This window comes from Gasterosteus aculeatus, chromosome 7 (genome assembly GCF_964276395.1).
Source record: "Gasterosteus aculeatus chromosome 7, fGasAcu3.hap1.1, whole genome shotgun sequence".
In the NCBI taxonomy this organism is placed as follows: Eukaryota; Metazoa; Chordata; class Actinopteri; order Perciformes; family Gasterosteidae; genus Gasterosteus; species Gasterosteus aculeatus.
The window spans coordinates 14,193,471-14,205,009 of NC_135694.1; the positions used below are offsets into that span (position 1 = coordinate 14,193,471).

The 11,539-nt window shown below is 47.1% G+C and overlaps 2 long non-coding RNA genes across 2 annotated transcripts in view; one reads left to right on the forward strand and one right to left on the reverse strand.

Annotated features, from left to right (window-relative positions):
* Positions 1 to 2,621, reverse strand: part of LOC144410395 (uncharacterized) — a 3,537-nt gene extending 916 nt beyond the window's left edge. Inside the window, exon 1 of the long non-coding RNA XR_013468426.1 lies at positions 2,561 to 2,621. This is a non-coding gene — a long non-coding RNA (uncharacterized LOC144410395). The remainder of the gene's footprint in view (positions 1 to 2,560) is intronic.
* A 3,451-nt stretch (positions 2,622 to 6,072) lies between these two features.
* LOC144410202 (uncharacterized) lies at positions 6,073 to 10,225 on the forward strand. The gene is made up of 2 exons (XR_013468086.1): positions 6,073 to 8,015; positions 8,092 to 10,225. It is a non-coding gene; the product is annotated as an uncharacterized LOC144410202 (long non-coding RNA).
* The last annotated feature ends 1,314 nt before the right edge of the window (positions 10,226 to 11,539 follow it).

Genomic DNA, 11,539 nt, shown 5'->3' on the forward strand with positions numbered 1-11,539 from the left:
AAAGTGAAGCTTTCTGAACCAGTGAAGCTTTCCAGCCAATTGTATCGGAAAAAGGTTCATTCATTCAATGCATCGCAAACTCTATGATGACCTCTGCTGTTGAAAACTTGTAGTGCATATGTTCTGAATAGCCTACCAGTATATTTTGGCCCAGTCTCTGTGGGTTGAACATGATTATGAAAAGTTGAACCAATAAATCATCTAATAAATACATGGATTTCTATATGAATAAAACTATTGTTTTTCAGGTTTGAATTGTGTCCTTGTTTGTGTATTTCAATTCTCTGTACATTGGAAAGAAGTTTAACAAACACTTATCTATATCTTTCTGCACCTTTGTGCATGTATGTTTGTTATCATACTAGCAGAATAATTAATAGAAGATATATAATAGACGATTATATATATATATATATATATATATATTTCATATATATTATATATATAACATATATATATATATTATATATATATATATATATATATATGACATGTAAGCAATATAATTTTAAATATCAGCAAGTGCTTCCTACTGCATGTGCAGTTCATGGCAGTCATAGGGACTTATGTGAATTGTTTGAATGTGGGAAGTGATTTGCAGAGGAAAGGTCAGTGGGGCAGTGATTGTGCTTTTGGACAGTTTCTTATGACAGGATATTGAAGTGCTTGTGGACACATGGGATGGGGCATGAAGTTATTATTGATTTTTATTGAGAAACACAATTTTCTCCACAGAATTGGGGTTGAGTCGGTTTCTTAGATACTATTTCCCCTGCCTTACAAAAAAGGCGCTTACACGACACGATGAGGCAGGAATGCTCAAAAGATTACGTGCTAATACAAATAGATGTGGGTACACATGTTTGTGTTTGATTCGATATTTTAGCGGGTCTTCACTTCGTGGAATGTTTGATTCAGCCAAATATCGGGTGGTCTCCACAATAAAAATAAACATCCATAATTACACAATACAAATGACAGACTTTGTCTGCCTATTACAAACCTTGTTAGAGGAAATCAAATTGAAGTGCTCCCACATCTCGGAGCGACCTCTCTTTGCCACAGGTTCCATTGTAAATTTGCTACTACTACCACTACAACAACACTGACTTTGACTGTATCAAACAGACAAGCCCCAACCCTGTTTCGAGCCCATTTGAATCAATTCGAAGCTGTCACGTGACTGTCCGCCGGAACGAAGCTTCGGACGTCACTGATGACGTCACTGAGCGGGAGCGAAGCTTCGGACGTCACTGATCACGTGATCAGCAGCGAACGAACCGAGCACCGATACAATTGCTTCGCCCTGCACTGGTTCATATTTCGACACAAGCTTCGAAGCAGGAGGGTGGGAGGTAACAACACTACCTCCCACGCATCCATGACAGAATGACGCCACCACGATGGGACTCAGCAGACCTGCTGCCAGACTACGGTCCAGACTACATGGATGTTAGGAGCCCGTTCTGGCAGCGGAAGACAGACTTTGTTTTTGGTCCCAGGAGCTATCAGCTCGCCTGCCTCGAGCTCCGGGACCTCCTAAACCCAAGGAGGAGCAAGCATAAGAAGCGATCTCCCGTTCGCGCTGGGCCGCCGCAGCCATCTCCCGTTTCCACTGGGCCGCCGCAGCCATCTCCCGTTTCCGCTGGGCCGCCGCAGCCATCTCCCGTTTCCGCTGGGCCGCCGCAGCCATCTCCCTTTGCCGTTCCCCGACTTGCTCCTCCGACCCCGCCAATACCGGTCCCGAGACTCCTGACCCCGACTCGGCCAGTACCGGTCCCGAGACTCCTGACCCCGACTCGGCCAGTACCGGTCCCGAGACTCCTGACCCCGACTCGGCCAGTACCGGCCCCGAGACTCCTGACGGCGCCAGTACCGGCCCCGAGACTCATGACTCAGACGGCCCCGCTCCCCAACTCCGGTCCTCTCCCACCCTCCCGTTGGTGATTTGAGGGCCGTCTGGGAACCGGCCCTTGAGGGGGGGGGGTCCTGGGGGTTGCGACAGCGACTCTGGGGGCTTCCCGCTCCCTCCAGCTGGCAACTCCGGCTTCCTTTGTCCCCGAGCCGACGGCGACTGCGGAGGTATCCCTGGCCGCCCGCCGGAGTTTCCCGGGCGGTCCGACCAGCGTCCCTGGTTTCCCTCCCCTTGTCTGTTCTGGGCTAGTTTAGGGCAGTCTGGGATTCGGCCCTTGAGGGGGGGTGCACTGTCACGGTGTGGTGCACTTCCTGTCGTATTTTTTAGTTTTCTGCCACTCGTGTCCCCGGGTAACTTCACTTCCTGCCTGGTCCTGTCATTCCCGGTGATCGGCGGATTGTTTCCACCTGTGTCCAATTACCTGCACCTCCCTTGTGTATTTAAGCAGTGTGTGTTGTTTGTCACTTGTGGCGTCATTGTCTTTGGTCACGCATGTCTGTCAATCGTCCTGGATGTTCGTAGTTCCCGCCTGCCGTTTTTCCCGTTTGTTGCCTTTTGGACTATTAAAGTCTTTTTGTGTTCAAACTCTGCATTTGAGTCCTACCTCCCACGCATCCCTGACAGAAACAATAGCAGCACACTTACAAATCGTTCCTGGAGCTCGCTATCCTGCCTCAAGCTGCTGTCAAGCAACGCCAAATCGTCCTGGGTCTTTATGGGGAGTAAAAGACCACTGGGCTCCTAGTTAAGATTCAAAACCCTACCATGTGCTTAATTAAAAGGCCTAATAACACATTCAACACAAAGAGATATTAGTTATACGCAGAGGTGTCAAGTAACGAAGTACAAATACTTCGTTACTGTACTTAAGTAGAAATTTTGGGTATCTATATACTTTACTGGAGTATTTATTTTTCAGACGACTTTTTACTTCTACTCCATACATTTTAAAAACAGTCTTGTTACTTCCGGCTTGTCGTAGTTCAAAAACACAAACACAAAAAAACCTATCTAGATAAATCGCGCTATCCGGACAGAGTGCATTTGATTGTGTTTGGATGAGAAGTATAAACATTTAGCATCCAGACACCCGATTGGTTTTCTCCACGATGCGCCGGCAGATCGGAGTGACACCGGGTGGGAAAAGTGGTCGGTGGAAAGTTGGTATTTAGCGACATGGACCCTCCTTCCATGTAATGTTAAATGAGTATCTTCCCATGACGTAGTAAACCTGGGGGAGACACAGCAGTCTACCTAATCAATGGGAACAACATGTGTGTGCGCCCTGTGACTCGTGTCACTGAAAAATGGGTTCTGGTTTTATCTGTTTAAGTCAGATACATTTGTTGTTTTGGTGTTGTGTCTCTGAATATCCCCATGTTTCCACTATCCCAATGGCAGGTCGCGTGATCTGCAGGCACCTTCTGATCACATTGTAACGGACTGACGTGTTGTGTGAGCGAGGTTATGCATTAAGAGTTTGTTCTTAATGGAATTTCTTAAATTACTTTTATACTTTTTGTTTTGTTTTGAAACCAGTACTTTTATACTTTTACTTAAGTAAAAAGCTTGAGTTGGTACTTCAACTTCTACAGGAGTCTTTTTAAACCCTAGTATCTGTACTTCTGCTTGAGTAATGAATGTGAATACTTTTGACACCTCTGGTTATACGTATTTAGAAGGCATAGTTATTCAAAAGGGGAGAAATTCTATAAAAGGACGAGGTACAAACAAATGAAGCTCAGGCGTAAATTCAGTCAGGATGACAAGCAACAATCCTGTCCATTTCCCAGGTTGCTACCTCCCTGTGGTAACAATTTCAGCTGATTAGGGCGGCACGTCAAATTAGCCAACCATAATTTAACGTTGTTTCCGTAAGACAATCCCATCATTGTTGTCAAACTCTAAGAACTGTTCTCCTCTCTGTTGTATCAAATGTCATTTCTGCGCGCAAACATCTTACTTTTTTGATAACACAGCATTTGTGGCGATTAAGACAATTACAGATTTGCATGTCGATCTATTTCAAAGACTGCAAAATATTTCACTAGCAACTCCGTCCCAATCAGGGACAGACCCCGCCGTAATCTCCACCCTACTGGCACTGGTCGACGAACACCAACGAGCCTCGTCTCCAACACCTGAAAAACATGGCTATTCTTTCCACATCAACCACCGTCGCAGCCAACATGCGCCATCGGGATGGCGAGTCAAGCCTCAACATCCATGCAGATTGAAGCAGCTCAGCATTTACTGGCATCTGCAGTCCCCTGATCTTCCACTAACCTGGTTAGCATTTTCATGCCATCCCCAGAAAGTGGTGCTAGCATAGCGTCAGAATGTAACATATCTGCAGTGTTTAAATCAACAGATCCGCAAATGAGCAGAGATCTATCTACCTGAGAATTTATTTTAGCCTTTGGCTTATATTGTGATTGTGATTTGGCAGGAACAGGAGCTAAACTCTTAAATGGCCCAATCTCAGTGCGAAATACAGCAGTGACATATTCCGACGTTAGCCATGAAGCTTTCTCCAAGAAAGACCGAAGGACTCACAATTGCAAAAAGAAGATTCACAAATGCACACAACAATTTACAACTATATTTCGATTTGCAAATGCACACAGAAGGATTTACAAATACATGAAAATGCATAAATTTATATTTATATTTGTTTCTTGATGTGTATGTGTAATTTGTTTGCGGATCGCTTCACATTTATGTGTGGGTTTTTTGACACTCGCTTAATGCAGTAGATTCACAAATGCGATTTTTTCCACATGGACCTTTCTTAACCAATCACATGAGCGCAGCCAGGAAGCCATCCGGCCTAACCTACTCCCCCCCCCTCAAGAGGGCGGGAGAGGAAGTCTGCCACGACCATCTGCGCCCCCGGCCTATGGACCACCTTGAAGTTAAAAGGCTGTAGAGCCAGATACCACCGAGTGATCCAGGCGTTTGTATCCTTCATGCGGTGGAGCCATTGGAGCGGGGCGTGGTCAGAGGAGATGCTAGAGGTCAGAGGAGAATGGGCCGACTGATTCAAGCAGATAGAAGAGCAACTTTGACTGAAATAACCACTCGTTACAACCGAGGTATGCAGCAAAGCATTTGTGAAGCCACAACACGCACAACCTTGAGGCAGATGGGCTACAACAGCAGAAAACCCCACCGGGTACCACTCATCTCCACTACAAATAGGAAAAAGAGGCTACAATTTGCAAGAGCTCACCAAAATTGGACAGTTGAAGACTGGAAAAATGTTGCCTGGTCTGATGAGTCTCGATTTCTGTTGAGACATTCAGATGGTAGAGTCAGAATTCGGCGTAAACAGAATGAGAACAAGGATCCATCATGCCTTGCCACTTGCCACTGTGCAGGCTGGTGGTGGTGGTGTATTGGTGTGGGGCTGTTTTCTTGGCACACTTTAGACCCCTTAGTGCCAATTGGGCATCGTTTAAATGCCACGGCCTACCTGAGCATTGTTTCTGACCATGTCCATCCCTTTTTGGCCAGCATGTACCCATCCTCTAATGGCTACTTCCAGCAGGATAATGCACCATGTCACAAAGCTTGGATCATTTCAAATTGGTTTCTTGAACATGACAATGAGTTCACTGTACTAAACTGGCCCCCACAGTCACCAGATCTCAACCCAATAGAGCATCGTGGGATGTGGTGGTGGGATGCGAAAGGGGGTCAAACACCGTATTAGTATGGTGTTCCTAATAATCCTTTAGGTGAGTATATCCGGCCCGCAAGTAAATATTGTATGTCATCATAACTAGCCCGTCGCTGATATTAAAAGCCCCAGAAGGCACTGCAACAGCTACTTGCAATAAATCTAACGACTTCTTTGCTGGAGAAGGAGGCGGGGCTGCTCAGCGCGCGCTCACAGCAAAGGATTGCAGGGGAGGCATGAGGGATCGTAAGTATCGGGTAGCTTGATATTTAATCTGTGATTGAATTCGACACCACTATTCCATCCTACTCAATACTGTGATGTTCATGGTGTAACCACATCACCTGCGGATATAGACATGCAAGACACATGAGCAGGAAGTACGTTAACTGTAAGCGAGAGCCGGAGAATAAACGCCCGTGGATATTATCAAACTGGTTGGTGTAATTGTGTAGTTGGTGGACCTCATGTGTTCTTTCGGCATTAGCCTCATCTCCACTCCTACAGGGTTGCAAGTGGTGAGATGCAGAGCCATTGACACAGATGGCAAAGACAGTTATAAGTGATCCAATGTTTGTGTACCAGTGGTGGCTTCCGGTTGACCCACAATCAGAACTGTCCCACCTGGCAGCATCACGCGTCCAGCCTGAGGCAGAGTGCATGGATGCTTCATATCTCCACTGCACTGCTCATGTGTCACATGGGCCAGATAAGCAATATGATGCATTATTTCTACAGGATCTGAATGATCAGATTGCATGTATGACATTGTTTTGGTCCACACTTAAATGTGCTGTTTCCGTTTCTCTGTCGACAGGCTTCTTTAAACAGCCATTCGCATTTTGCACACCTGCTCTCAGATCTGTTTATGTCATGGATGAAAATAACATATTTTCGGACACACACACTGATACATTTTTGACTAATGTCTCCTCTATTTCCCCTGCCCTCAGTTCTGTTCCAGACACCTTGTGGGCGGCGCATAAATATGACGTGGGACTCATCAAAAAATGTCAACCTGTGGTCATCACTCCTCGATCAGACTTCCGTCCCCACAAACATCAATACCCACTGCGCCAAGAGGCCATTGGCGGTATAACACCGGTGTTCAACTCCCTCTTAAAGGCCGGAGTCATTGTTCCATGTCCTGACTCGCCGGTAAGAACACCAATTTTTCCAGTTAAAAAGATCAGAGATGCAGGCAAACCAACTGAGTGGCGCTTCGTGCAGGACCTAAAAGCAGTTAATGCAGCCGTCCACGCACGAGCCCCAAATGTTCCCAACCCTTACACCATTATGGCACAGGTTCCACCTGATGGTTTTCTGTGGTTGACCTCTCAAATGCTTTTTTCAGCGTCCCTGTGGACATTGACAGTCAGTTTTGCTTTGCGTTCAATTTCAATGGCAAGCCTTACACTTTCACACGCTTATGTCAGGGCTACACAGAATCACCTACGATCTACAACGAGGCACTCAGGGAAAGTTTGGAGAGCCTCACTTTGTCTCCAGTAACAGCTCTTTTGCAGTATGTTGATGACTGTTTAATTGCAGCTCCAACACAAAAGCAGTAGGAACAGGACACACTCAAATTGCTTCAACATTTAGCAGCAGAAGGACACAAGGCCAGCCTATCCAAACTACAGTTTGTTTCACAAAACGTTCATTTCCTAGGCCATAACATTTCCGGTGAAGGGAAGACACAATCACCAAAACGCATTGCCTCAATTGTAGCACTTCCAAAACCACAAACCAAGAAACAGATGATGTCATTTTTGGGAATGTGTTCCTACTGTAGGTAATTTATTCCAAATTACTCCCAACTCGAGCAACCTCTGTCCGCATTGATCTCAGCGCGCATGATAAAATTCAGTGGCTCCCTGCAGCCTCTCAAGCTTTCACGGACATGAAATGCGCGTTACAAGTTCCTCCGACTTTGGGTCTTCCTGATCCTCACAAACCGTTCACACAAACCGTTGACGAACGTTCTGGATGTATGACATCAGTGCTCCTACAATCCCATGGCGATAAACTACGACCAGTAGCTTATTTCTCCGCAAAACTCCGGTAGCAGCAGGCTTACCACAGTGCCTTCGAGCTGTGGCAGCTGCTGAAAAGGCTCTTACAGCCTCTCGTGACATTGTAGGCTATGCTACGCTAACATTATTGGTTCCACATTCGGTTTCACTGATTCTTCTCGAACAGAAGTCGTCTCATTTATCTGCAGCGCGTTACCTTCGATATCACACATGTCTCCTAGACATGCCGAATGTTACAGTAAAACGCTGCAATGTCATCAATCCTGCATCGCTTCTCCCCACTCCGGAGGATGGATAGGAGCATAATTGTTTGGCTGAGCTGGAAGCTCAGTGCACACCTCGACCAGACCTCGCAGATACACCTCTGCTCAACAGTGACATGGTAATGTATGTTGACGGATCTGCTTCACAGGATCCCCTGACTTGTTCTAATCTTGTGGGTTTCTCTGTTGTTTCAGACTCAGCTGTTCTGTGTTCCGGCCCTCTTCCATGTCACCTCTCAGCCCAAGCAGCAGAATTAATCGCGCTAACAGAAGCTTGTAAACTAGCTAAGGATAAAACGGCAACCATTCACACGGATTCCAGATACGCTTTTGCCGTGGTTCATGATTTTGGCGTGCTGTGGAAACACAGAAGTTTTCTCAAATCAGATGGCAAACCAGTGTTACACCACACTCTGATAGCAGAACTATTGGATGCCATTTTGTTGCCCACAGCTATTGCCATTTCCTCCAGTAAGCAGACAGCCTCCACAGTGGCTAAAGCCTTGATTTCAGAGATCATTCCCCGCTGGGGAATCCCAAGCAAAATTTCTAGCGACAATGGTTCACATTTTGTCAACCAAGCAATCACAGAATTAAGTGCATACCTGGGTATTGACTTAAAAACACACTGCGCATACCATCCAGCTAGTGGAGGAGCGGTAGAGAGAGAGAATGGAACATTGAAAACAAAACTGGCCAAATGTTGCACAGACACAGGTCTACCGTGGACAAAAGCACTGCCCTTGGTTCTGATCAACCTAAGCCCATTTGAAATCCTTTTCACAGTTCCTCCCCATATAGGTGTGGAAGCTCCAGGAACACCACTCCCTTCCACCACAATGTGCGAGAATGACATGTTAACTTATTGCATTCGACTGTCTTCCACTTTGTCGTATGTAAGAAAACAGGTTGTAGCTGCACTTCCGAGAGAAGCAACGGGTCCACTACACCGACTGCAACCGGGTGACTTCGTGGTGGTGAAGGACTTCAGGAGGAAAAGTTGGAAAGCTAAACGGTGGCAGGGTCCATTCCAGATTCTCCTGGTCACCCAAACAGCGGTCAAGGTAGCTGAAAGGGCAACTTGGGTCCACTCATCCCATTGCAAGAAGGTTCCAGATCCAGTACCAGCAATGGGCTCAGGCGACCCTACCCCCACAACAAGTGTCAATCAACCGACACCACCGATCCAGTGACCACGGACGGGCAGTTGACCGACAGACACACAGTGCATTGTGATCTGTGTTGACTGTCTACAACGCGGGTGCCTCACAAGAAAGAAGGTTGGCAGACTCCACATCCCAACGTGTACCTGCGGACCAACACAAGAAGAAGAACACGGCCAGGACCCCTCCACATAGACACAGTAGTCGTTTGTGCCACGACGGTTTTATTAATATTATTGCTTGCTTCAGTTTCATTGTATCTCAGCATCTTTTTGTGATTCCGTAGTCCGCTACCTAAAGAGTGTTTCTCTCTTATCATGGAACGACAGCGAACCCCCTCAGACGACTGGGGGGGACTCGCGTAACCATGTGTTTATTTATCTGTATTGTGTGATAGGGAATCAAGTTCCGGTATTTTGATTTAAACATGTTTTCATTTCTTTTTTATTTCAATACTGTACACATGACATCTGGGGTGTAACGCTCAAATCCTGTGCGAAGGTTTCCAGTCTTTATCTTCTCCTAACAGATTTCTTCCTATTTTCCCATTTGAGGGTTTTTTTTAGGGAGTTTGTGTTCTGTGGCAGACAAAGTTTTGTGAGCGATGTCCAGATGTTCATGTTTTGTGATATTTAATGTGGTAGATATCAGATGGTAAATTTTTAGAGTAGGCATTCTAAATTGATGCATAGTGTGTGATTATTATGTAATCAAAAGAGTGGAATGTAATGGGAAAATGATATGTGACCCTTTTAAATGCTTCATTTGTATAACCAGTTTATTAGTTGCTAGTGCTTAGATGACAAAGGCCCTGACATAAGAACTGATGTCTCCCACTTGGATTAGATGTTTCCAGCGTCATAGCTGTAGAGATTGAACAAAGTGTTTGTTATGTCTATGACCACCTTTGTTTTAGCATGTTGGGAGAGCAAGGACACGGTCAAAGATCTGACGTGTCTTACATGGATAAGATGTTCCCAGTACCCTGGCTGTAGATACTCAACAAGATGGTCAAAGGTTTCTGTTGACGCCACCGATATCTAAACTTAGGTATAAGAACTGCCTCGATGTGTTGGGGAGGAGAAGGAGGTTCTTGACAGTCTACTGACCACGTAGCTGTTGTGACCCTTTTTCCCTTGCAAGGAAATAAACGGAGAAAAGACATACTTGACTCAGAGCCTTTGTTTCTTATTAACGATTGTCTGTGCAAAATCTTCCACCACATTGGTCTGGTGTTTAAACCCATATAATACAAATACTTGACAGACGGAGCCGCTTTGTAGTGCGAGACAACAGCAAAACGTAAATCCTTAAAAAGGTGGAACTAAAAATCTCAGGGAGAAAAATAAGATGTCTGGAGGAAGATGGCACAATATTTAAAAACCTGACTTATTTAGGAAACCACAGACTTGATACAAAAAATATTGTTTTATGCACGTTCAACTGTTGGGGAGCTGCATGGCGGGGAAGGTAGGACTCAGACGCAGAGTTTTCAAAAAGAAAAGGGACTTTAATTGTCAAAAAGGTTTTCAAAAGCAAAAGGCCAAGGGGCAAAAACAAAGACAGGAACCAGGAACGAGAACAAGATCGTGGACAGGGACTTCCATAGAATGAACAATGACGTGACAAGTGACAACAGACACACATGGCTTAAATACACAAGGGAGGTGCAGGTGATTGGACACAGCTGGGAACAATCATGACATGACACAATCACAGCGGACGACAGGACAAGGCAGGAAGTGACGTGACCCAGGGAGAACAGAGGAAGGAAACTACAAAATAAAACCAGACATTAACCCAAACCGTGACAGAATTCCCCCCTTAACGGCCAAATTCCAGATAGCCCTAAACAGACCAGGGGCGGGAGGGAGGGAAACCAGACGATGGTGGGCCACCCAGGGAACTCTGGCGGGCAGTCAAGCGGCCGGGGAGCCTCCGGGGGTCGGCCCGGCGGGCGGTCAGTTGGCCGGCTCCGGAGCGCCGACTGCAGGGCACTAGAACGGGCAGCCGGAGTTGTCGTCGGCTGCATGGCGAGGGGAGCCGGGGCCGTCGCCGCCGGCTGCATGGCGAGGGGAGCCGGGGTCGTCGCCGCCGGCTGCATGGCACAGGAAACCTCCGGAGTCGAAGTCGCCAACTGGAGGGCACAGGAAACCTCCGGAGTCTCCGGTTCAGCCCCCGCCATAGCCGCCCCCCCCCTCAAGGGCTGGATCCCAGACGGCCCCCGAGCCACCAGGGAGGGTGGGAGAGGACCACGGGATGGGAGGGAGGGAGCCTGAGTCCGGGAGCGAGTCTCGGGGCCGGTACAGGCCGAGTCGAGACCTGGAGTCTTGGAGCCGGGGCCGGGGCCTGGAGTCGTGGGGCCGGAACCGGGGCCTGGAGTCTTGGGGCCGGAACCGGGGCCGGGGCCTGGAGTCTTGGGGCCGGAACCCGGGGTCGGGGCCTGGAGTCCTGGGGCCGGAACCCGGGGTCGGGGCCTG